This window comes from Oryctolagus cuniculus, chromosome 1 (assembly GCF_051225735.1).
Source record: "Oryctolagus cuniculus isolate XC-2025 breed Fujian yellow rabbit chromosome 1, ASM5122573v1, whole genome shotgun sequence".
Classification (NCBI taxonomy): Eukaryota; Metazoa; Chordata; class Mammalia; order Lagomorpha; family Leporidae; genus Oryctolagus; species Oryctolagus cuniculus.
The window spans coordinates 53,123,333-53,147,594 of record NC_142867.1 but is presented as its reverse complement, the minus strand read 5'-3'; the positions used below and the strand labels follow the sequence as shown (position 1 = coordinate 53,147,594).

General features: G+C 48.6%; 1 long non-coding RNA gene across 5 annotated transcripts in view; it reads left to right on the top strand.

Moving 5' to 3' along the window:
* The first annotated feature begins 5,049 nt into the window (after positions 1 to 5,049).
* LOC149128398 (uncharacterized) overlaps positions 5,050 to 24,262 on the top strand; it is a 76,493-nt gene continuing 57,280 nt past the window's right edge. For 3 of the 5 annotated variants that reach the window (XR_016212746.1, XR_016212744.1, XR_016212743.1), the window contains exon 1: positions 6,232 to 6,400. This is a non-coding gene — a long non-coding RNA (uncharacterized LOC149128398). Of the gene's footprint in view, positions 5,981 to 6,231; positions 6,401 to 24,262 lie in introns of those variants that run through there. The other 2 variants (XR_016212754.1, XR_016212752.1) reach the window with 1 other exon arrangement.

The following is a 24,262-nucleotide window of genomic DNA, read 5'->3' as shown; positions in this document are numbered from 1 at the left end:
CAGATATGCCCGTGTGTCCATCTATTGATGGACAGATATTTTTTCTTATCTCTCCACCTGTTGATGGATGCTTAGGTGCAGTCTACATCTTGGCTGTTGTTAAAAGTGCTGTTAACGAACACGGACGTGCCACTGTCTCTTTGGGATTCTCAGCTCATTCCTTTGGCTTTACATCAGAAGTGGGATTGCTGGATTGTTACGAGTGGTATTTTTAGTTTTTTGAATGATCTCCGTATCACTTCCCATAATGGCTTTGCTAATTCACATTCTCACCAACACTGTACAAGGGCTCCTATTCCCCACGCCATGTCAACCCTTGTTGTCTCCAGTCTTTCTGGTAACAGCCATCCCAGCAGGTGAGCAGTGAGGGAGCGTGCTGGTTCCAGTTCGTCTTTCCCTGATGATGAGCGGTGTTCAGCACTTTTTCATACCCCTGTTGCTATTTGTGTGTCTTCTCTTACGAAGTGCCTTTTCAGGTCCTTTCCCTATTTTAAAATCACATTTTTTGTGGAGTTCTGCTGTCAAATTTCTTACCTATTTTGGAGAGTAATCCCTTGTCAGATGTGGGCTTTACAAACATTGTCTCTGAGCAGCAAGGCCAGCCTCGCCCGCAGGGCAGGGGCCCCTCCGCCATCCCATCCTCAGCTCCCCGACCCCAGCCCCTCCCTCCTCTTCTCTCCCTCGCCATGCCCTGACTCTCCCTCCCCCACCGCCTGGTCACAGTGCTGGGAGTGACCCCGATGCCACACGGCTGAGTCACCTGGATATGCCATGGCCACATCAAAAGGACACGAGAGTGAGACCCGGAGGCACGTTCCATCCCTCCCTCATGTCATCCCCTTGCCAGCACGAGCATGCCTGTCTCGCCTGGTGATGTCGCTGGTCCGGGTGCAGATGAGGCCAGAGACAGTGGCTCCTCCCAGGGCTCCAAGGCCGGGGAGAAGGGAGAATGCCTGCCTGGTGTCCCTTCAGCAGGAGATGACTATGGGGCCAGAGAGCGGGGAACGAGGCCTGGCGTGAGGTACAGAGAGCTCTGTCCTCAGGCCTCTGGCTTTCTAGAAGCCACAGGTCCCCTCCTGCCTCCTGAGCAGAAACGAACATTGATCAACGATGTCACCTGTAGCCAACATAGCAGCTGTTCGATAAGATCGTCATAGAACACTTCTCTATGCCACACTGCTGTAAGCAGCCCACACCAACTTGTCTGAATCAGTCCTCGCAACAACTCCGTGAAGAAGAGCACTACTCTCATCCCCACTTTTCAGGCAAGAAAATCGAGGCACAGGGAGATTAAGTTGCTCACCCATAATAGAGGTGTAAAGCAGTGAGCACCCACAGCGATGCTAGGACTTGCAGCCGAGCCAGTCTCCCCCAGGACCCATGCTTCTTCCACCTTTCTAGCACAGAGATCTGGGCGGAGGGCAAGGTGAGGCATTGTGTCCATCTCCTCCCGGGCATGAGCATCTGATGTGCCACCGAGGTACAGGGACAGACAAGCCTGGCCTGCGGCCTTAGAGAACATGGCTTGGGGTCCTCTGCGGGGGGCGATGGTTGCACGAGCAAGAGAAGAGACAGCGACAGCGTGCAAAGGAACCGTCAGATGCAGAAAGGTCGTTCATGGGAAAAGGGACAGTTGGCAGAGCAGCAAGGACAGAGAAAGGGATAGCAGAGCTGGGGAACCCGGGTGACAATCCCACCTCTGTGGTGCTCTGTCCCTCCCAGGGAGTCCTCCGCTCCTCTGGCCTCTCATACTGAGCCCACCCGCCCAGGGATCCAGGGAGGCAGCAGCCTGACGGTGGTCATCCCTGCTGCCAGGTTCCAGGAAGAACAACGCCGAGAGGCAAGAGCTGTGCGCCGAGCTAGGGTGGGCGTCTGAGCGCGGGTGTGGGGAGGGGCCCCGGGGTCTAATCTGGGACTGATCAAAGGGCAGGTCCTGGGGAAGTGGCCGTAATCGGGTCCCTAGAAGCCTTGCAGGGTCAGTGGGAGCGGGATCCAGAGGGCTGGTGGAGAGGGGTGGGGGTGGGGTGAGGAGTTGGGAGAAGTCAGACTGGTGCCATCTTAGAGAACCTGTTGAGTGTGGAGAAGCAGAACAGGAGGCCTGGGAGGGGGCTGCACCCTCAGCCTGCCCCTCTCCCCCTGCTTCCGCTCTGTCTGTCCCCAGGAGACTCTGCCCCAACGCCTCTCCCCTTGGTTTCTGTTTCCCTCTTCAATTTCCCTTCATTCATCTCCTGTGTTCCCAGGGCCCTGCCGCTGTCCCTCTTCTTTTCCTGGCCTCCCCTCCCCCTCTCCCCACAGCTGTCCACATCTGGAAGTCTAAGATATATTCTTGTTGTTAACTCACAAGGCAGGAGAGCCCCAGCGACCTTGCTCTCTCTCATAAAGAAACCCTTTTTTCTCTTCAAAAGGGAGGTGCCTTTCACCTATCATGCTGGAGGGGTTTTCTGGGCAAAGTTGGGGCTCTCAAGAGCACAAGACAGACACACAGGCTCCTGATGTCTGTGCGAAGGTGCTGGGAGAGACTGGGAGAAGGGGACCCTCACTCGTAGGCTCTGCCCTGTGATGACATCACCCAGCATGCCCCACAAGGTGCTAAAAAATTGCCCTCGGTAAAGACATACAAATAAATCATGCTGCTTGGTAGAGAAGATTCCAGTGTGTCGGCAAAATGTGCAGGCCAGGCGTCCCTCTGGCTACAGAGCTCTGAAGGCAGCTAGCTGTGTTCGGAGCCACCCAGTGCAGACAGGGACAAGGGTGACACTCCCACCCTGGCCCCAGCCTCACTCCACACTCTGGGTCCAGCCTCATGTTTGGAGCAGAAGCCAAAGTCAGCCTAGAGTCCACGCAAGGCGTGGGCCTCTGACAGCACCTGCTCGGTGGTGAGTGGCTCAGGTGGAAGTGTGTCAGCCTCCCCTTGATTCCTCTACTCCTGGCTACAGCAGCCTGGTATAGGCAGCCCCTGCGGCTCTGCATGGGAGTGGCTTTGCTGCGGGGACAGGTGCTTCCCCTCTCGCAGGACCTGCCAGGGTTCTGCACAGCCTCACGCACCCATGGGGTGAGGTGACGCCTGCTCCTGGCCCCGGCACCGCCACACGGGGCCTCTTCTGAAGCCCTTGAGTCAGTTTGGCTGATTCGCCTTCTTGACACAGCTGACAGAGAAGCTTCCTGTTATCCAATAAGAGACTCAGAAGGAAGCCTGAGTTTCACTTTGGACCCAATTCCTAGCACCAGGCTCTTTCACCAGGGAATCATCTTTGCTGACTTTCTTCCCAAAGCCCTGAGACAATGGTTGGCACGCTGGGGTGGACCCATAGATGGTGGCATAGTGGCTGCGTGCGAGGACCACGCACAGGGCTGGAGCAGGGAGGCAGTCACTCCTGCCAGCTGGCCTCCAAGCTGGGAGCCTCAGGTGGAACTGTAACAGGAGGAGCAGCAGAGCGGGGGGGGGGCAGGTGAAAGAACAGGAAAGGAAGGAGAAGGAAGAGGAACGGGGGGTTGGGGAGGGGACTTCTGCCCAGGCACAGCTTTCCACTGAGATGTGAGATCGAGACTTGGCACCTGCCTGGGAAGGCTGCTCTGACCTGGCTTGGAGTGTGTTGGTCCTGTCAATCTGTCCATGGTATGTCAATTTCTTGCTCAGGAAACTTTCTTGCTTGGGTTCCCCTAGCAAAGGAGCAAGCAAAATGACCTCTTTAGCTGCTACTCTCCTCGGTCGTTGGTTAAGAGCTGCTCCCAGGGAAAGGGAGCAGCTGGTTAGCAGGCACAGGGCCAGGTGCCGCCGATGGGAGAGGCTGACAGGCATAGAGACAGAAGGGGCAGAGGGGTTACAGGGTGGACGTCAACAGCCTTTGCCAAGGTGACTTGGGCACGGAGTTCCCTGTCCATCAGGAGGAAGTAAGACCACAGAGCAATTTGACTCACAGATTCAACCATTTTGTGTTTTATTTAGGGCTAAGAGATGGCTGCAGTCTTCAGGAGCCCCGTATAACAGAGATACTGGTGAGAAAACAGAAAAAAAAAAAAACCCAAAATATGATCAAATTAGAAGCAAATGAGGAGGACAGAACAGAAAGAAAAGCTTAAGTTCTGTGACCCGTGGAAAAGTGAGCATACAATATTTGACCAACAAAACTCCCGCGGGGCAGGCAGCGGGGGAGGGGGTGTCACACAGGTGCTGCAGCTGAGGGGGTTTGGGAAGGTGAAATGAGAGACAGCCTTGCTGTGGCTGATTTCCAAGGAGCTGGCGAGTGGAGCGGAGGCAGCATTCAGCCCAGGACGTTGCTCCTTTTCTTTTTCTGGCTAAACCCAAGGAGGTGCATAAGCATCCATCATAGAGGGCTACAGCCTCGCCATAGCTATGGCGAGACAGTTAGCAATTAAGGATAGAAACTGCTAGATTGGTCGGCGCCGTGGCTCACTAGGCTAATCCTCCGCCTTGCGGCGCCAACACACCGGATTCTGTCCTGGTTGCCCCTCTTCCAGGCCAGCTCTCTGCTGTGGCCGGGGAGTGCAGTGGAGGATGGCCCAGGTCCTTGGGCCCTGCACCCCATGGGAGACCAGGAGAAGTACCTGGCTCCTGGCTTAGGATCGGCGCGATGTGCCGGCCGCAGCGGCCATTGGAGGGTGAACCAATGGCAAAAGGAAGACCTTTCTCTCTATCTCTCTCTCTCTCACTGTCCACAAACCTACTAGAACAATGACATCCTAAAACCTACGTGGTTGAGAAGTCTGGCGGTGGCGTCTGGGATCAGTGCAGCACTCAGGAGGATGCTGACAGCAATGGCTGTCCCAGACACATGTCCCAGCCCGCGTGTCACCCAAGGAGGCGGTCTGGCTGGGTGTTACCACCAGCCTATCCTTGCTGAGGTGTTGGATTTGAGAGTGTGAAATGGTGCGCAACGGAGCTCATTCTGTCGACCCACTGATTTGGCAAAGAAGCCCTGAAGTCGAGGACCGGGGGGTGGTGAGGATTCACGAGCTCTGAGAAGAGATGTTAAATGTACCCATGCAGGGCTTCCCAAGGTTGAGCAAAAATAAGACGAGCGACTCCTGAGCCACCCGGGTCTAGGTGCAGAGTAAGACATTTGTAGGGGGCTCTAAGGCGAGTCACTAAGGAGAGTTGTGAACTCAGCAGGAGCGAGCTTTATGCCCAAGACGGGGCATAAAACCCAGCAGGGCTGGACTCTCATGGTCCTGAGGAGCTGCAGAAATCCTGGCTCCCTCTGAGGACAGTGGTGGGGAGAAAGTGCCATTTGCTGGAGTTGGACACAGAGACCCAGCCTTACCCTCCGTTGAATTTGGAAGGCAAGAGGTGGCTGAGGTCACTAAGACAAGGTCAAGAGACTGAGACACAGATTTGGTGTGAAAGGGATGCATGGTTTCCCTTTGGAATATACACTGGGGAAGATGACTGGACCCAAAGCAGGGACTTAGGACTGTGCCACAAAGGGTCACCTGCAGGGTAGAGGTGACCGGAAAAGGCTGCAGGAGGTATTGCTAGGGGAGGCTGCTGAAAGGGTTGCAAGATGTTGACCAGCAGGTTCATCCCCATGTGGAGAACACACAGAGAAGCCAGACTTGGGACACCTGCAGCTCCTGGAGGTTGTCAACTCCCAACAGAAAAGCAGGGGAGACTGAAGGCGCCCTCTCTCCATGCCCAGCCCTCGAGGAGTCAACAGCAGGAAGCAGGAGAGACCTGCAGAAAGAACAGAGCAGCCCCCTCCTCCCCATTGCCCATCTAATGGCCGCAGCTCAGACCTAGGAAGGAAAGTAGATGGGAGATGCTTTGAATTGGGAGTAAGTTGGACTGTTTTAGTTTGATATCAGACGCACAAACGTGCCAGGATGCCATGGGGCGGCAGGTGGCAGCGCGGTTGAAGGCAGTGATAAGAGAAAAACTAAGCTGTTTCCTGTTTGTGCAGCCATTGAATGGAGCCTATTCAATAAGCCAGTTTACAAAGTTGGAATCAGATCTACATCACAGGTATGCATATCACTGGGGTGTGTGTGTGTGTGTGTGTGTGTGTGTGTAGGTGTGCACGTGTTTTTAAATGCCACACATGGTTCATCTGGAGTGTGGGCTTATTTCATAGCAACAAGTAGTTTCACTGTCTTTAATTTCTAGCCCTGAGTAAAGAATCCCTCTAGATAACATTAAGGGTGAGGCCCTCATCCAGGTGAACGCAATACATATTGCAGCCTCTACTGGGAGTTCAAGTGGGAAGAACAGGTGCAGCTGTCTTGAATGAACTGGCAGTAGCAGTGTTGGGAAGTTATGTGTTTCTGGTGTCTACAGGAGGAAACACAAAGGAGCTTGGCTCCTACTTAGGAACAAAAACCCCCAACTTCTGCTCCAACATCTTGATTAGCGGACTCAAAGAACTTTGACTCTGCAAGAATGCAGGTAAACTTGCCCCACACCCAACACCTGCCTTGTCTAGTCTCCCTAGCCACTCCCATTTTGTCCCTGTGGAAATTTCCTTCCTGTCTGTCTGGAGCAGTGGTTCTGGGCCCTAGCTGCATGTTAGTCATCTGGGAAACTGTTTTTAACATTGGAATTTCAAAAAATATCCCAATGTGAAGGTCTTACCTCCATTTCTGGAAATGGGTCATGGGCATATTGTTTTTTAGAAGCTCCTCTTGTGATCCTTAAATTTTATTTTTTATTTGCTTGAAAGGCAGAGAGAGAAAGGGATACAGAGACAGAGATCATACTTCCATCTTCTCATTTACTCTCCAAATGCCCACAACAGCCAGGCCTAGGCCTGGTTGAAGCCAGGAGTCCAAAACGCAATCTAAGTCTCCAACATGGGTGACAGGGACCCAGGTACTTGGGCCGTCACCTACTGCCTCCCAGGGTGTGCAGTAGAAGAAGTTTGGAATTGGGAGCAGAGCCAGGACTCAAACCCAGGAACTCTGTGTGGGATGCAGGGGTCCCAAGTGGCATCTTGACCACTACACAAAACACCTGCCCCTGGAGATTCCTATGTATAGCTAAGGTCCAAGAAATTGAGTAGAATGTCAAGCAGAGGCCAGCTGAGTCCATTTACAGGAGAAGGGGAGGCAAAGATCCGTGGAGCCTGGCTCCAGGTCACACTTTGGGGCCTGACCAGGACAAGTGCACACATACATTTGTTCATCAGGTGCTTATGGAGTGTGCACTGTGTGCCTTGTATTGTGGACAGAGAATGAATAACACATAAAATTCTCCCCGGTGGAACTTACATTCTGGTAGGAAGGGCATTCTGGGTGGGGAACTACAGGTGGCAGCTAGGCAAGCCTGCTCCTGGCTCCCAGGTGAGTGATGTGTGGGGATCTCACGTGAGGGCGTTGAAGGCTGCCTGTTTTGTGAAGCATGCTCACCACTGATGATGTCCACCGCTGCCCCACAGGTGGCTGCTGACCACCTGTGCCACAGGCTCAGCGTACTGGGGGAGTCTGCGATGTGGCATTCAACCAGGATCTGTTCCCTTCAAGCTTCCACCCACAAAGGTTTACTGAACCAACCTGGCATGGAGAAAGGGTATGGGGCTGAGAGTAACAGCTCCGAGCTCTGGGATGACCCCAGAGTTGTGGGCTGATGAAGGGCCTGGGGATGGTGTTGTTGATTCATGTTTTCACATCAGGAGTCTGAGGCAGAACCTGCCCTTGAACTCAAGTCTTGCGGTTACTCATCCAGGCGGGATCTTCTGTTGCCTCCAATCATGGCAGTCATTAGAAAAACGCCCAGATTAATGCTGTAGAAGTTGACCTTGAGAACTGAGGAGGATGATTCTGGAAGCTTGCTGGGTGTCTGCTTGCCCCAGGCTTGTCAGCTTGGCACATCCCTTCTGCTTGTTTTCCTCGGGGCAGGTGCAGGGCTGGCAGAGGCCTGGATCCCAGGCAGTGTCGACCCCTGGGCCAGGGCTAATTGTCCTCCTCAGTGCCTCCATCTGTGAGGGCCAGAAGTGTGCTTATGTTAGGAAGTCTAGTTATGGTCTCATGATGAAAGCTGAGGGAGTGCAGAGCATGGGGGTGGCACGGGCATCTTCCCAGCCCAGCCTCACCCACGAGCCTAGAGGGAGTGACATAGTCCCTGGCTTTGGGGTGTTGGCTATGTCCACTTTGCCCTAGAACAGGAGAGCATTTCAGTTTGTCCTCTGCCTCCTTTGCAGAGTGTTGTCATTTCTCGTGTCTGGGCCTGCCCTCCTACCTCCATCCTTTTCCCTACCTTCTCTTCCAAGGGTTGTGGTTACACCTACGGCCTTCAGGCTGGAGTCCTGGGCAGCATCTGCCCTTCAGGTCACCAAGAGGTGGCTGGCTCTCCAGGCTGCTTGCCCAGTACCTGGAGGTACAAGCTCTGTCCTATCCACCTCAGAGTTCTTCTGACTCCCCCTTGGGCTCCTAGTGCTGGCTGGGGATGTGAGAGCTGTGTGAAGAAGGAGGCACCATTACAGTTTTCAAGGCCACAATTAAGGGTGAATATGAGACCAAGTACCCCCTAAAGCCCAAATATCCTTTTATCCTGTTGGTCTAAACTCTTTGGCTGCTTTTTGTTGATGGCTTACTCGGTGCCAGGCATTGAGCTGGTTTACACGTATGACTCATTTAATCCTCTCAATAGCCTTTGAGATAGTTCTTTTTTTTAGATTTAGATTTATTTATTTATTTGAAAGTCAGAGTTACACAGAGAGAGGAATGGCAGAGAGAGAGAGAGAGAGAGAGAGAGAGAGAGAGAGAGAGAGAGGTCTTCCATCCGCTGGTTCACTCCCCAGTTGGCCACAACTGCTAAAGCTGCGCTGATCAGAAGCCAGGAGCCAGGAGCTTCTTCCAGGTCTTCCACGTGGATACAGGGGCCCAAAGACTTGGGCCATCTTCTACTTCTTTCCCAGGCTATTGCAGAGAGCTGGATTGGAAGTGGAGCAGCTGGGTCTCCGACCAGTGCCCATGTGGGATGCCAGCACTTCAGGCCAGAGCGTTAACCTGCTGTGCCACAGCACTGGCCCAGATATAGTTCTTATTTTCCCATTTTACTCTTGAAAAAATAGGGCATAGACATTTTCAATAACTCTGCCAAGGTACTAGTAAGCACTGGACTGTACAGCCCATCATCTGTATTGAGTGGGCCCAGGGTTGAAGACACTACCCTGACACAAAGACACAGGAATCCAAGCTCAAGTGGCTCAGTTAGCTCCAAGGAAAACAGAGATGGAATCTGGTGGCAGGTGATTTCCAAATTTATTGTAGGTGGTGGAGAGGAACAGGTCTAACCCTATACCCAAGTCATTGGCATGCAAGTAGGCAAGTGGGCAGAGAGATGGGAAAGAGACTTCTGTTTCAAAAGGGAGAATTCAGAATCTAGGCCAGGAATTGGGGCCTTGGCCACTGGCTGAGATGCAGAGCAGGGCCTGTGGCTTAGGGAGGAGCTGTGGCCCACATAGAATGAAGGAGAGAGAATTAAGCCAAGGCTCAGTTTGTGGAGTGGGATGACACCGGGAGAGTTGTAGGTGACGTGCTGTGTCATAGCATACAGAGGATGCATGGGAGCCTGGAACTACTCCAGCCCAGCAGATCCTGGGTCTCAGGGGCATAAAGGCAGACCTGGAGCAGGGGGTGCAAGGAGGCTCCACCACATGGGGCTGGACAGGGTTAGCAACCACATCCGCAGCGCCTTGGGCTGGGGCCCCTGGTAAATAGCCTGCTGCTTTGTAGATGAGCTTGAGTTCTGAGGTAGCATGGAAATGCCCACCCTGACACACTGGGAAGGGCAAAGAGGAGGCTTGTGCCTGCCAAGATCCCGGAGGAAAGTTCCTCTAAAAGCCTCTCCCATTCTTCCCTAACCAATGGAGCTGCTGGTTTCCTTTGTGATAGAACTGAAAGCCAGGTGGCAAATAGCTTCCACACCAGCCAGGCGTCTCGGGCACAGAAATGTCCATGATTTTTTTTAATTCTTGTTGCTTTATTGACTGAGACTCCCATATTTCATGGTAGGGAATGGTTGGTAACCCGAGTGAGATTGGCATAAAGCAAAATAATAGCTAAATGACATGGAGCAGTTACTATATGTCAAGCATAACGAAACCCCCTGAGCTAGGAACTATTCTTGTTTTTATGCATGAGCAAGCTGAAGCTCAGAAAGTTAATGATTAGATCAACACCATACATGTCACGAGGTGTAATCCCAGAAATTTTAATTCAGGTATACGTCCATTCTTACATCACAGTGTGGTTGACAGCATTCTGCAGGCCAGAGTCTCATACGTAGTCGGTCATGGAGATCATACATTGAACAGAAAGATCAACAAATAGATGGGCAAATCTACTCTCTCAAAGAAAATTATCTGGTCTCTGAGGTCCTGGGTAGGTCCAGGGAGCAAGGCAGTTAAAATGAAAATGGAGTGTTGGGTTCCCTATTCACATCAGAATCCACTGGAGGATGTCCCAAAACTAGGTCAAAGGCCATGTGCCTATCAGCTGTAAATGAAATGAGGAACCCCAGGCTTTTTTTTCAGTATGATTTTTAAAAAGATGTATTTATTTGAAAGGCAGAGTGACAGAGGGAGAAAGAGCGAGGCGCTTCCATCTGCTGGTTCACGCCCCAAACGACCTCAACAGCTGGGGCTGGGCTAAGTTGAAAGCAGAAGCCGGGAACTCTAGCTGGGTCTCCCAAGTGGGTGGCAGGGACTCAAGCATCTGTGTCGTCATCTGCAGCTTCCCAGGCGCACTGGCAGGGGGCTGGGTCAGAAGCAGAGTAATGGGACTTGAACTGGCACCTCAATATGGGATGCAGGTGTCCCAGGTGGTGGCTTAGCCCACTGCCCCACAATGACAGTCCCTCCTTCCTGCTGCTGACTCAGATCAGTTAGAAAGTTCTTGCTTCAGAAACTTGGTCCAGCTGAAGGAGTGTATGAATGTCACTTGTGCTCAACACTGCTCTGTAATGCTGCCTCTTGCCAGCTCTCTGCTGGCTTTGGATCCCTGTCTTCTCTGTGGACTGTGTCTTACAGGACACATCATGACAGTGGAGAGAGAGTTTTACTCCTCTTTAACTAGAAAGGCTCACTTCCTCTTTGGTGGTGGAGCCGAACACGACTTCCCCCAGCGTCTTAGTTGCTTGCTCTAATGGAACACCTGATGCTGAGGTATGTATAAAGAGAACAGGTTGGCTTGGCCCATGATTCTAGTGGCTGGCAGATCCAAATAGCACGGCGCTGGCTGTGTCATGACACGGTGGAGAAGTGGAAAGTGAACCAGTTGCACGCAGAAGGAGCCAAGGCATGGGGTAGCCTTGTTTGGTCACAAGCTGCTTTCTGGAGAACTAATGGGGCACCCCTCCACCCCCTGCCATGACCTAATTCCCTTCCACCTGGCCTCTTAAAGCTTCCACCACCTCAGTACTGCACACTGGGGACCCCGCTTCCAGAACATGAACTTAGGAGACAAACCATACCACGCCCTGGCGCCCAGTTCTACAGAACACAGCCCCTGACACTTTTGGTGCAGGTGCCAGCCAGCTCCTCAATCCCTAGCGCTAACCATTCAGTGTCTCTTCTTCCCCACTCTCCACCCAGGCCTATGTGGGTCACACCTGCCTTGCTCAGTGTGCTGCCTTGGCTGTGCTTTCTACGTTCTTTGCCACGCAGGCTGGACTTACTCCCTGGCCTTCCTCTCCCTGGCGTCAAGGTCCCAGAACCCTTCAAGCTCTGAGCAGGATGGTAAATGTCAGAGAAAACCCAAAGACACTCCAAGGGTCCCAGGGCCAGATCTTTCAGGATCCGTTTCCTTCCTTTTTTATTCTTTTATGCTGATTGGAGACTCTCAATTTCCCTTCCCATGATTCCTCATAATTTACAAAATACCCAGATTATTTGTTCAGAAACATGACCTCTTCCCTGCCCTCTTCTCTCCCACCTCCCTGTCTTCCTCTTTCTGGCCTTCCGATCACCCTCATGAGAGTCTCTTCTCTGGGCTGGCTGACGGGAAGGGAACATCCAAATGCCCAGGGCAGGCAACTGTGGGAGTGAAAGCTCCCAGGAGGAGCTAAAGAATTTGCAAGCCCAAGGTTTTTGTTTTATCTCACAGCTAATCATCCTAGAACCTGATTAGATGACTTGCTAATCCCATTCCAATCCAATCTGCACGGTTAATTACAGATTAGGCTATTCAGGTCAGAACACAAACAGGTAATCAAGGTGTTGGGGCCATTGCTCTATCTGAGACCTGTTTCTGTTCCGAACAATCCCACGGTGAGTTCCATCGGGTTCTGGCGAGCTGCAGACTCCCTGTGCAGTCTTGCACCCGTGGTGGAGGGTGTTGGCCCTTCCTCTTTCTGTGTCCGTTTCTTGCACGGAGAAGTCAGTGGCATTGATGGGATCCAAAGTGCTTAAGAAAAGGACTTAATACATTCTAGATTCTGGGGCTAACTCAGCAAGCCTTAATATTAGCGAAAATACCTCTGTGGTGGGATAGCTGTGACTCTGACCTGGTGGGATATGATTCAAGGACGTACAGTTGGGGAAAGGACGCCTGGACTCAAAGCTTCTATGGCTTCAATGGCCTGATTTTGTCTCCGCACTGACAAGACTCCCAGCTGCCTGCTGCTCAGCCTGGTTCCTTACCTTGAGCCACTCTTGAAGGCCCCTTGGCTGCTACACTTGTTCTCGTTCCTTCATTCTCTTTCTCTCCCCTCCCCCACTCCCCTGATCCTTCCTCACACCATCAGAACCATACCCCTGGCTTCTCTCTTCACAGTCTATGAAGCAGACTGAGAAAAAAAAAAAAAAAAAAAGATACTCTCTTTTCCTCTTATCTCCCCTCATCCCCCACCCTCAGTTCTAAAACAATAGCAGGAAAATGCAACGGGCGCAGGTGCCCAGAGGGAGAGAGGGAGAGCCCAGGATATTTGCAGACAGCTTGCGTCCTTCTCCATCCCCTCTCCTGTGGCTCGGTTCACCCTGCCTTCCAGAACCTCCAGGAGACCCTTGCAGACAGGGCCTTCCTTCCTGCTCTTTCCCTGTGCTTCAGAGGCACTTGGCAAGCGTACCCATGGTCACAACGATAGCTTAACGTGCTGTGAGTTACGCTCGGAAGAGGGTAGCCGGATGTGGAGGCCTGTGCTATGCCCTGGTATATCCTGCCACCGGCTCTGCCCAAGTCTAGGACATTCTTCCATGAGGGCGGGCCGTGGCTTTTGATTTAACTTCAGCAAAAGTGGAAGAAGCTCACATGATGTGCTGACCTCGGGCTGGGCTGCATGTGATGCCCGTGGCATCCCCGTGCTGAACCGTTCTGTCCCAGGTTTTTCGACCCAGGTGTGCAGTGGTGGGAGGTTTGTCAGGCCAGAGAGAGCCACCCTGCAATTTTCCTAGCCTGTCAGTTTTACTTAAATAGCATTTTATGAGTCCTCCTGAGTGCATGGTGGGGGAAGAGGGCGGGTGGGGGAGGGGGGAGCCCAGCAGGGGTAAATCTCCAAGGAGGCTTCCAGGTCCCACGCTGGGGCTCTGAGCTCACTCCTAGCACCTGGGCTGCTGGTCCCCACAACCAACCCCAGGTGGCTGGAAGCATTAGGATCCCGCTCCGAAGAGCTTCCCAGCTGCTCCGTGCAGTTCATAGAGATTAGGTCCCGCTAGACAGAAGGCACTCTGTTCTCTCGGTGACGTGTCCACACCTGTGGGAGGGTTTCTTGGAAAGTGTTTGTTTTCCCTGCGGGGCCTCTTGGGTTCCCGCTGTCTCCCAAGTGTGCAGTCCGGGTACCTGCCAACCTCCCCAGATCATCATAGGGCCCTGGGGTCTCGCTGCAGGGAAAAAGCCCCCTTAATGGAGAACAAGGAGGAGGTAGCAGTGGTGGGCCTGTGTGGACTAGCTTCTCCTGGCTTCCTGCAGCTGTTTAAATCCCTCCCCACCCCTCCTTCTCCTCTTGCCCACTCTCTCTTCTCCCCTCCTGCTCTGTCTCCTCCTTGGCAAAGACCTGGAACAAGAGCACAAAGGGAGGTCCTCCACCCCGTTGTCTAAATATGTAAAAGGCATGCAGCGGGCTGGCACACAGTGTCTAAATGTGCTTTAGCCTCTGACTTAAACAGCTTCACAATGACCTGCAAGGTCAGGCCTGAATGCAGACTCCTCCAACTCTGGGATCCACACCAGGACAGGCGGCATGAGCAGTGCTGGCCTCTGTTTCCCCCACTGCAACTGGAGCCCTTCCCTTAGCACTCCTGGCTCCGTCCTGCGTACTGAGAGGTGTCCTGCACACTAAGAGGTGTCCTGCACATACACCCTGGCCTCTGCATTCCAGCTTCTGTCCCTGAGGCCTGGGGGGAGGTGTGTACACCCTCAGTGCATGTCCCTCTCTGGAGCATGGACCCTGGCAATCTGGGGACCCATAGTGTTCTCTGGGTGGGCACATTCCTGTAGCCCTGCAGATTCAGCAAGGCTGGGGGGAGGCGGGCACAGCTGGAGAAGGGTGGAAGCAGCCCAGAGCAGGGGACCTTTCTGCCTCTGTCCCGGGTGCTGCTGTTTAAGAATGACACCTTTCTAGCACTTTCCACCGTGCTGCTTCTCATATGCTTTTAAAAAACGTGTACTTAAAGTTTCTTTAAAAGTCATTTTACTCAATTTCAAATTTACAGAAAAGATGCAAAAAAGAGTTCAATGGACCCCAACTTACTTTCTTTATGAATATGAAAATACCTGCATATGTCCACCGTAACTTTTGCTGGACCACTTAAGTATAAGGTGAAGATATTGTGACCATTTAGCTCCAGATCCTTCCAGGTAGACTTTGTATGCCAAGGACACTCTTACTACAAACACAGTGATCAAGATTGGGCACTCTAATAGTAAAAGAACATAATTACCTATTATAAAACCCGTATTCAGATTCTACCAGTTGTCCCAGTATTGTTCTTCATGAGACTTAAAATGCATGGTGTTAATTGTTCTGTGTCTTTAAGCCCCTTTAAGCTACAATTTCTTCTTTCTTTTCTTTCTGTGATGCTAATATATTTGTAGAGAACAGGTGCGACCTTGGAAAATACACATTTGGTCTCCATCTGATTTCCTGACATAAAACCTCCTAAATGATGATGTCTTTTTGTACGTTAATGAGTTGACTAGTGCCTGACAGCCCCTAGTTGGCTTCCAGGATAGGAACTGGTCACCTGCCAGACCAAGGTAAGATGAGAGGATGGGGACTTTGAGCCCTAGCATCCAACCTCCAGGGAGAGTACTGGGCTGGGAGTTGGGTTGGCCAGTGATTCAGTCAACCACACCTATGTAACAAAGCTTCCGCAGGATTCGGAGAGCTGCTGGAGTGCAGGCTGCATGGAGGTTCCTGGGGGGTGGCTCCCGCGGAGGCTGGGGGAGCACCTTGTCCCTTCCTGGGTGCCCCAGCCTATTCCTCTCTCCTGTTCCTCTGGAACATCCCTCATAGTGAATGGTAAGCAAGTGTTTCCCTGAGCGCTGTCAGCCACTGGAGCACCTGAACCCAAGAAAGGAGTCCTGGAAACCTGATTTATTATTTATTCCAGGCAGAAGTGCAAGTAAAAGCACCTGGTATTCGTGATTGATACTTGAAGTGGGTGGGGGTGGGGGGCGGACCGTCTTGGAGCTCTCAACCTGTGGGATGTGACCTGATCCCCAGACAGATAGTATCAGAGCTGTGTTGAACCAGAGGCCAGCAGCTGACGCCCACTGCAGAACTGCTGGCTTGCTGGTGATTGGGGGAAAGCTCCCAGGGATCTGGTATCAGAGGTGATCTATGTTGTGAGTATGGTAGGTGGGGGAAACTGAGTTAGAGTGTGTTTCCCTCCAAAATAGAGCAGGCTGGTGTTTTTCCAAATGTCCCTCAATTGGGCTTTGTCTGATGTTTATTCCTGATTAGGTTCAGGTCATGCGCTCTGGGCAGGAACGCTTCCTGAGTAATGTTTATGTTCTTGGTGAATCTCATCAGGGGGCCCATGATGTGAGTTAGTCCCATTATCCATCTGCACACTGATTTGCATGTGACGTTAAACCATAAAGACATCCTGTCATGTAAAATCGTTGGAAAATATGCCTTTCAGGGTGGGAATTCAGCCTAGTGCCTGAGATGCTGGTTAAGATTCCTGTGTCCCGTATCAGACTACTGGGTTCAATTCCTGTTTTAGCTTCCTGCCAATGCAACATGGGAGGCAGCAGGTGATGGCTCGAGTAATTAGGTTCCTACCACCTTTGTGGGAAAAAGGGATTGAGTTCCCAGTTCCTGGCTGACTGCTGTCCAGCCCCAACCATTGAAGGTATTTGTTGAGTGAACCAGTGGCTAGGAGCTCTCTGTCTGTCTCTCTGCCTCTCAAGTTAAAAAAAAAATTAAGGTTTTTCCCCATCTTGCCATTTTTTTCAAGAGCAATATTGTCTAATAGCTTCCTACTGCAAGCCACATACTATTTTAAAATTTCTAATCAAATTTATTTTAATAATAAATTTTATTTAACCCATATAGTTAAAACATTACCATTTGAACATGTAATCAATATAAAAATTGTTAATACGATATCTTACATTCTGTTTTTTTGTTCTAAGTCTTCAAAAATGCAGTGAATATTTTATACTTAAAGCACAACTCAGTTTAGTCTGTCCATATGGCAAGTGCTCAAGAGCTCTGTGTGGTTCGTGCTTACTACACTGGGCAGCATAAATTTAAAACATGCTTTTTAGTGTCCTGTGGATATACTATAATTTACCCTATAGATAAATATATAGAGATATACAATTTGTCCTATAGATCTATTAATCTCCTATTGATGTTACAATTTTTTTAAAAGATTTTTATTTATTTATTTGAAAGGTAGAGTAACAGAGAGAGGGAGAGACAAAGATCTTCCACCTGCTGGTTCACTCCTCAAATGGCTGCAACTGGAGCTGGGCCCATCTTGAAGCCAGGAGCTTCTTCTGGGTCTCCTATGTGGGTACAGAGGTCCAAGCACTTGGGCCATCTTCTATTGCTTTCCCAGGCCATAGCAGAGAGCTGGATGGGAAGAAGAGCAGCTGAGACATGAACTGGCACCCATATGAGATGCTAGTGCCACAGGCTCACTGTGCCACAGCGCTGGCCCCAACAATTATTTTAAAAATTGTGCCATTATAAATAATGATGCAGTGAACATTCTTGTACATGAATATTTCTGTAGACTTTAATTATTTCGTTTGTAGACACTCATTGGGATAGAATTGATTTAATCAAGGTTATCAGTTATAGCAATTTTAAAGTAAATAATGATGCCAAATATCTTTCTAAAGGTTGTACAGGTTTCTATTTGTACAGCAGCATATATGGGTTATACTTGAACAAGCTTGACATCCCAGATTCACGGAAACACTTAAACCCAGTCTTATGTTATTGGTTGACAGGTTAAGGGTGGAGCCTTGATCTAACTTTGGATCTGAGAGGTAGGCCTGCTGGGAGGTCGTTAGGTCAGTGGGGACTTATACTCAAGGTAGTTCTCATTAGAGGATTGGTTTCATAAGCCAAGTGTGCTTCCTGTGTCTGTCTCTGCTTCCTGGCTTACCATGGAGTCATTCCTCCTCTCTGCTGTGGTCTGTCTTCAACATGTGCCAGACAAATGGGGCCACCCAGTCCTGAACCATGAACCTCCAAACTATAAGCCAACATCAACTTTTTCTTTCCAAGAAGTTCCTCTGAGTTATTTTAGTTAAGGTAATGAAAAGTTGACTTACACAGTAATATTCTCAGACTTAAATCAACGTGGGATGTCATTAAAAAAGACCCACACTTGTCCCCCCAAACTCCCAGGCTTGTACTGCTTCAGTGTCAACAGCTAACTAAAGACATCCTGAGCCAGTTTTCTTCTGCCTGTTCCTCTAGATCCACTCCCTGCCTTCTCCTCCTTGCTCTGTGCTCAGGAAACTAGCCCGTATGGACCATGTCAATGACCTTCCTTGCCCCCAACTTTCTGTTGGTTGATGGCAGCAGAAAGCACTGGTGTGGATGGGAGAATGGGGAAGAGTGAGCTCAGGAGGTGCATTTCCCTGGACCCTTCTGAGTTGCTGTGGGTTGCTGCTTTTCTCCCAAAGAGACTATAGCCCCTGTCACAGCCCTCCCCTACCACTGCCTTCTATGCCTTCTATGGCTTCTTGTAATGGTCCCTACTCTTGCCCTGGCTGCCCTAGGGAAAGTAATGGCTTCCAGCGTTTGCTAGTTCCAAGATGCTGCCTTATCCCTCACAGGTTTCTCTAAACCCTTCTTCACACCTTCACAAATAACCTGTTTATCAAATTCTCCTTGAATATTCAGTCCCAGTTTGTCCTCGGTTTCCTGTAAAGACCCTGAATGATACAACAGACATTCAAGAACCTGACATGAAACGGGCCAAGATTTACCGGTGAACTTACTTCAAAGGAAACACATTCTTTAGAAAACAGAAGTAAACTTATTTTGAAAAGGAAATTCTAATTAGTTCCTTAGAAAAACTGAGGATATTATATTCATGAAATAATTATTTTAAGAGTGACATTACAAAAGGAACAACCAAAGAGAAAGAAATATTTGAAAACTGAAAAAAATTGACAAAACAACAAAAAGATTTTAAAGGTTATATCAAAAATCTCAAAATCTCTTAAAACATAAGTAATGTTAAAATTATAGCAAATATGAATGAAAAAAAGGGACATAGAGAATTGTTCCAGATGTTCCAGTGTCCCAGATGTCCCAGAAAGCAAACAGAAAAAAAGGAATAGGTAGATAAGTAATAAAGAAATGTATTTATGGTTATATTAACTTGTTAGCATTTCTTTTATAAGTAATTCATTTTTATTATTCGTTATTTAGCATGGCATGACAACCACCACAAAATTAAAGTATTAAAACAACAACAATGATAATAATAATTGTTTTACTCTTCTCTTTCGTGTCCTTGGTGACTGACCAGACTCAGCTGAATGGTTCTTGGCCTCTTGTATGAGGTTCCAGCCATTTGATGACTTAAGCTGGAAGGATGTCTCTCACATGCCACCATGTGGCTTGGGCTTCTCACCATGGTGCCTGAATTTCCATACTAAGCATCCTTAGAAGATCAGTCAGAAGGCATATTCCACCTGAGAATTTGACTTTAGAATTTGTATGATATTACTTTCACTGCATTCACGACAAGACCATGTATAATAAGTTCATGCTTCCATTGGGAGGAATTTAAGGATATTATATAGCACATGTAGGACAGAAGATCTAGTTCCTGCTAATTTTGGAATTGCCATATTCCATATAGATTTTCATTTTAAATTTTTTCCCTGTTGTGCACAATAAAACATTTATCCAGGCTTACATTACGCATACATCTCAAGTTGCTCCAAACAAGAGTTTTAATATATAGGTAGGTTTTCTATACGCACAGGATATAAATTAGAGACATTCTTCCAATAGGTTAGCAGCTGTTCAAAGCATGAGAAAAGCAGCTGTTTGAAATTCCAACATGTTTTCAGGATACTTCAAAAAGTTTATGGAAAATGGCATTAAAGATAAGCTTATTTGTATACAAAATACTTTTGACGTACATGTATTTTTTAAATTATATGCATTTCAATGGCATTTTGGAAGAGCTTTGGTGTTCCTCTTTCTCTCACTCATTCCAATGCAGCCTTAGTTTTTTGGCTGTTCTGAAATTCTAACCTGGTCACCATCTCATGGTCTCTGTTTTTACTGGTTCTTTTATCCCTTAGATCTTTGCATAATGTTTTTTTAGCTCAAGTTATTATAATAAATTAGACTGGAAGCATTATCATAAATTTATGACTCACAGTTCTAGAGGCTGCTATTCCAAGATCAGGTGCCATCAGGGTTTGGATCTGACGGGGGGGGGGGGGCTCTTTTTCTGGTTTACCATTGGCTGCCTTTTTACTGTGTTCTCACACAAAAGAGAAATAATGAGAGTTAAGTCTCCTGTTTTGTTTTCTTGTAAGGATACTAATCACACCAAGAAGGCCTCATGCTAATGACCTCATCTAAACCAAATTATCTTCTAAAGTTCCCATCTCCAAATAACATCACAATGGGGGTTAGGACTTCAACATAGGATTTCTGAGGAGCACACAATTCAGCCCATAGCACATAAATATTTAAAAAAATTGTTTATTTATGTATTTATTTGAAAGCAGGGTTACGCAGAGAGAGAGTGAGAGATCTTTCATCTGGTGGTTCCCCAAATGGCCTCAATGGCCACGGCTGGACCAAGCTGAAGCCAGGAGCTTGGAATCCCATCTGAGTCTCCCACTTGGTTGGCAGGGGCTTAAGCGCTTGGGCCATATTCTGCTGCCTTCCCTGGTGCATTAGCGGAGAGCCGGATGGGAAGTGGAGCAGCCAAGACTCAAACCAGTGCTCTTGTGAGATGCCGGTGTTTAGGCAGAGGCTTAGCCCACTGCACCATAATAGCCTCCCCAATAGAGAAATCTTATTTGTACAGTTTCCACAGTAGAAGAAAGATGTGAGATTTAAAATTTGAAGATTCTATGTACCCTGAACAAGACAAAAACCAAAAATGTACACCTATGGACATTATAAAAACTTCTGAAGAACTCAAACAGTCAAAAGACAAAGGAATGAAAATCAGACCAGCATAAGGCTTCTCGTCAGCAGTCATGATGCTAGAAGAGAATGGACTTGGCATTTGTTGGAAAGCTCTCCATTATTGTACAGTCCCACCTCATTCCCACAGTCCCAGAAAGTCAATGGCAAAGCATAGTAAACCTTACCTCACCTCCACTCTCCATAGTGGTTCCTCTCCTGGAGGCACCATCCTGATGAGAGTCACCACTTTCTATTGGGTTCCCCAAATCAGAGTCACCCAGATCATACCCTCATCTTTAATATCCAAAGCAGCGCTGATTCCCATAGCGTCTACCTTTGAAAACTCTGAGCAGTTGTCCTTCGCTCCTCAGCTTTTGTCCTCTGGATTACTGCAAGGAAGTAGTCCTACCCTCCAGTCTCTGCCCCACCAGGCTGTGGTGCTAGGGTTTGAAGAAGATTTGGCTCCCAAACTCATGCAGGCATTCACACTCCAAAGTTAATGGCACAAGACTGTGGGCACTTATTCCAATTATGGTGTCTAGAGGGGTGGGCCTGGTGGGAGTTCCTTAGGTCACTGAGGGACATGCCTTAAAGATGATAGTTCTTATGAGAGGGTCTGCTACAAAAGCAGCTGAGTTGGGTCTTGCTTCTCTCTCTCTCTCTGCTCCCTGGCTGGCTGTGTGATCCTCTGCCCAAGCTCCATGCTCTGCCATTGTTACCCTCAACAGAGATCCAACCAATAGGATCACCCAATCTTGGGCTTAAACCTCCAAAACTGTGAGCTAGATACATCTTTTCTCTTTGTGAAGTTTGTTTATTCAGGTATTTCATTGTAGTGATGACAAGCGAATACACATAGTCTAGTCTGCAACCAGAGTGACTGCTCTTAAATTCAAATATTACCGTGGTGTTCCCCTGCTTACAACTTCTCATGGTTCTCTTCGGTTTTGAGGTGAGGAGGTGAGGTCTGGAGTCTTCAGTTTAGCTCACAAGACTCTCCACCATCCGGGCTAGCCCAGAGCCTTCTGCCTCTTCCACTTCCCCTTGTTGGGGCTCTTTGTAGTTTCCTGGACACATTATACAGTTTCATTCCTTGGAGCATCTGCACAGCTGCTTTCTCTTCCCAGCAAACTCTTTCTCCTCTCTCAACAAATCAGCCACTCCTTGGTCGTCACGACTCAGCCAGAGTAGCATCTTTTCTATGACCCTTTCCTTGCTTTATTTTACTTGGACCCCAGAGTCCCTTTGCCTTCAAGAGAATTGGGCTAAAATGCAAAACCTTTTTCAGTGTCAAGTACATGTGAAGAGTGCAGGGAACACAGAACTTCCACAGCTTCTCTCTTTTTTTTTTAACTTTTATTTAGTAAATATAAATTTCCAAAGTACAGTTTATGGATTACAATGGCTTCCCCCCCCCATAATTTCCCTCCCACCCGCACCCCTCCCATCTCCCGCTCCCTCTCCCATCCCATTCACATCAAGATTCATTTTCAATTATCTTTATATACAGAAGATCGGTTTAGTATATATTAAGTAAAGATTTCATCAGTTTGCACCCACACAGAATCACAGAGTGTAAAATACTGTTTCAGTACTAGTTATGGCATTAATTCACATTGGACAACACATTAAGGACAGATTCCACATGAGAAGTAAGTACACAGTGACTCCTGTTGTTGACTTAACAATTTGACACTCTTGTTTATGGCGTCAGTAATCTCCCTAGGCTCTAGTCATGAGTTGCCAAGGCTATGGAAGCCTTTTGAGTTCTCTGACTTCGATCTTATTCAGACAGGGTCTTAGTCAAAGTGGAAGTTCTCTCCTCCCTTCAGAGAAAGGTACCTCCTTCTTTGATGGCCCCGTTCTTTCCACTGGGATCTCATTCGCAGACATCTTTCATTGGGTCTTCTTTTTTTTTTTTTTTTTTCTTTTGCCAGAGTGTCTTGGCTTTCCATCACAGCTTCTCTTAACTTAGTTTGGTTGGTGACCCAGAAAGGCAAGATAGATGACTACCTCAGTGTGGCGCTATTGCAAAAATATTTGGTGCTATTGGAATACAGACGTGGATCCCTGTAGTCAGAAAATGTATGACAGGGAAGATTACATTTGAATTGGTTTTGAAGGAGGCTTTGGTAAATTTGAAGTAGGAGGAGACTGGAGAGGTTGGCAAGAGTCAAATAGCAGGAGAGTTGAATTCTGTGCTGTAGTGGATCGTGCTCATTGTCCGGTGTTCCAACACCATTCGTCCTTTCATGCCCATGTGTGTCTCTCAGATCAGCGACACTGAGCCAGACGTGGACTCGGGCTCATCTTCACACAAGTGTTCCAGCAGTGACCACTGGCTGACCCCAGTTCCTTCAGTAGATGAAGCTCACCAGCGTCCCTTATCAGATTTGCATTTGCAAATGGATCCTTGTGGCATTCATATGAAAAGTGGATTCCCTGTGGGCCATAGGTATATGGCTGGCTTTAGCTTAATATATTATCTACCCAGAGGCTACTGGGAGTTGTACAAAACCTCGGAAAGCGCATTCCCCCAGATCCTGTAGTTCTTTTTCTGCCACCACCGCACACTCCCTCCCATACAGTGGGAGGCATTTCCTCCTGGTGTTACTTGTTTGGCCACGTTCCCTGCCCCTCTGTTTGCAGGCTGAGGGCAAGGAGCAGAGGTTACTTCATGCAGCCTTCTCATCTTACTTCTTTCCTCACATGGAACCCAAGAAGGGACCCAGGAAATCTGAGGAGATTTCTTGCTGTCCTAATGAGCAGAAATGATGAAAATAATGAGGTTAGGAGATTAAACCATTGCCTTGCAGCTGTCAGGGCTGGTGCCCAGCAAAGCCTGGAAGCTGGACAAAAATGTATTTGTTCCGGTAAATTCTTTTCTAACTTAGGTTTTTTTTTTTTTTTTTTCTTTCTCAACACCTGTCATTCTCTTCGTATTAGGATACATGCATTTTAACAGCTCATTCTCTTCAGGGTAGGAGTTGTTACTTAAAGATTATTGGTTGCCAACGCAAGGCTGGATTATTTTTTTCTTACCTACTAGTTACCTATCAGTATCTATCCTTTCCTTCATTCTGCCTTAAATTGGAAGTCTGCGAACTTTTTCTGTAAAGGACCAGAGAGCAAATGTTTTCAGCCTGTGGCCATAAGATCTCTGCCACATCTACTTGATTCTGTGGTAGCAAATGCTATGGTAAATAAGTGGGTATAGTTGTATGCTAATTAAAACTTTATTTACAAAAGCAAATCAGTGACCATCCAAATCAGTTGCCTCCCTTTGTCAGCCCCTGTTTTAGGATGCTCCGTGAAGCACATGCCCCTATAGAAATTCTCACCTTCCCTTATCACTTCACACCTAGGGGTAGGTCATGGCTACCGAGACATCCACAGAATATGGGTGGGATTTGTAGGAAAACTTCTGATTCCCTAACAAAGGAGTTGCCTCTTCATCTTCACTTTCCTTTTTTCTCTCCTTTACTATGGACTTGATGCCTGGAGGACATCAGATATCTTGTGATAATGAGGTGACAAGGATGAAGAGGAAAGTCTACATCTAAGGGCGGTAGAGCAGCAAGAGAGAGAGTGTGAGTCCCTGTTAGTATTGTAGAACTCAGCCCTGGGCTCTCTAGTCAAGCACTTCTTATTCGTGGGAAAAACAGATGCCTATTTGTTTAAGCCACTGTCGGTCAGCTTTGCAATTATCAAGGCATACTACTAATGAGTACACAT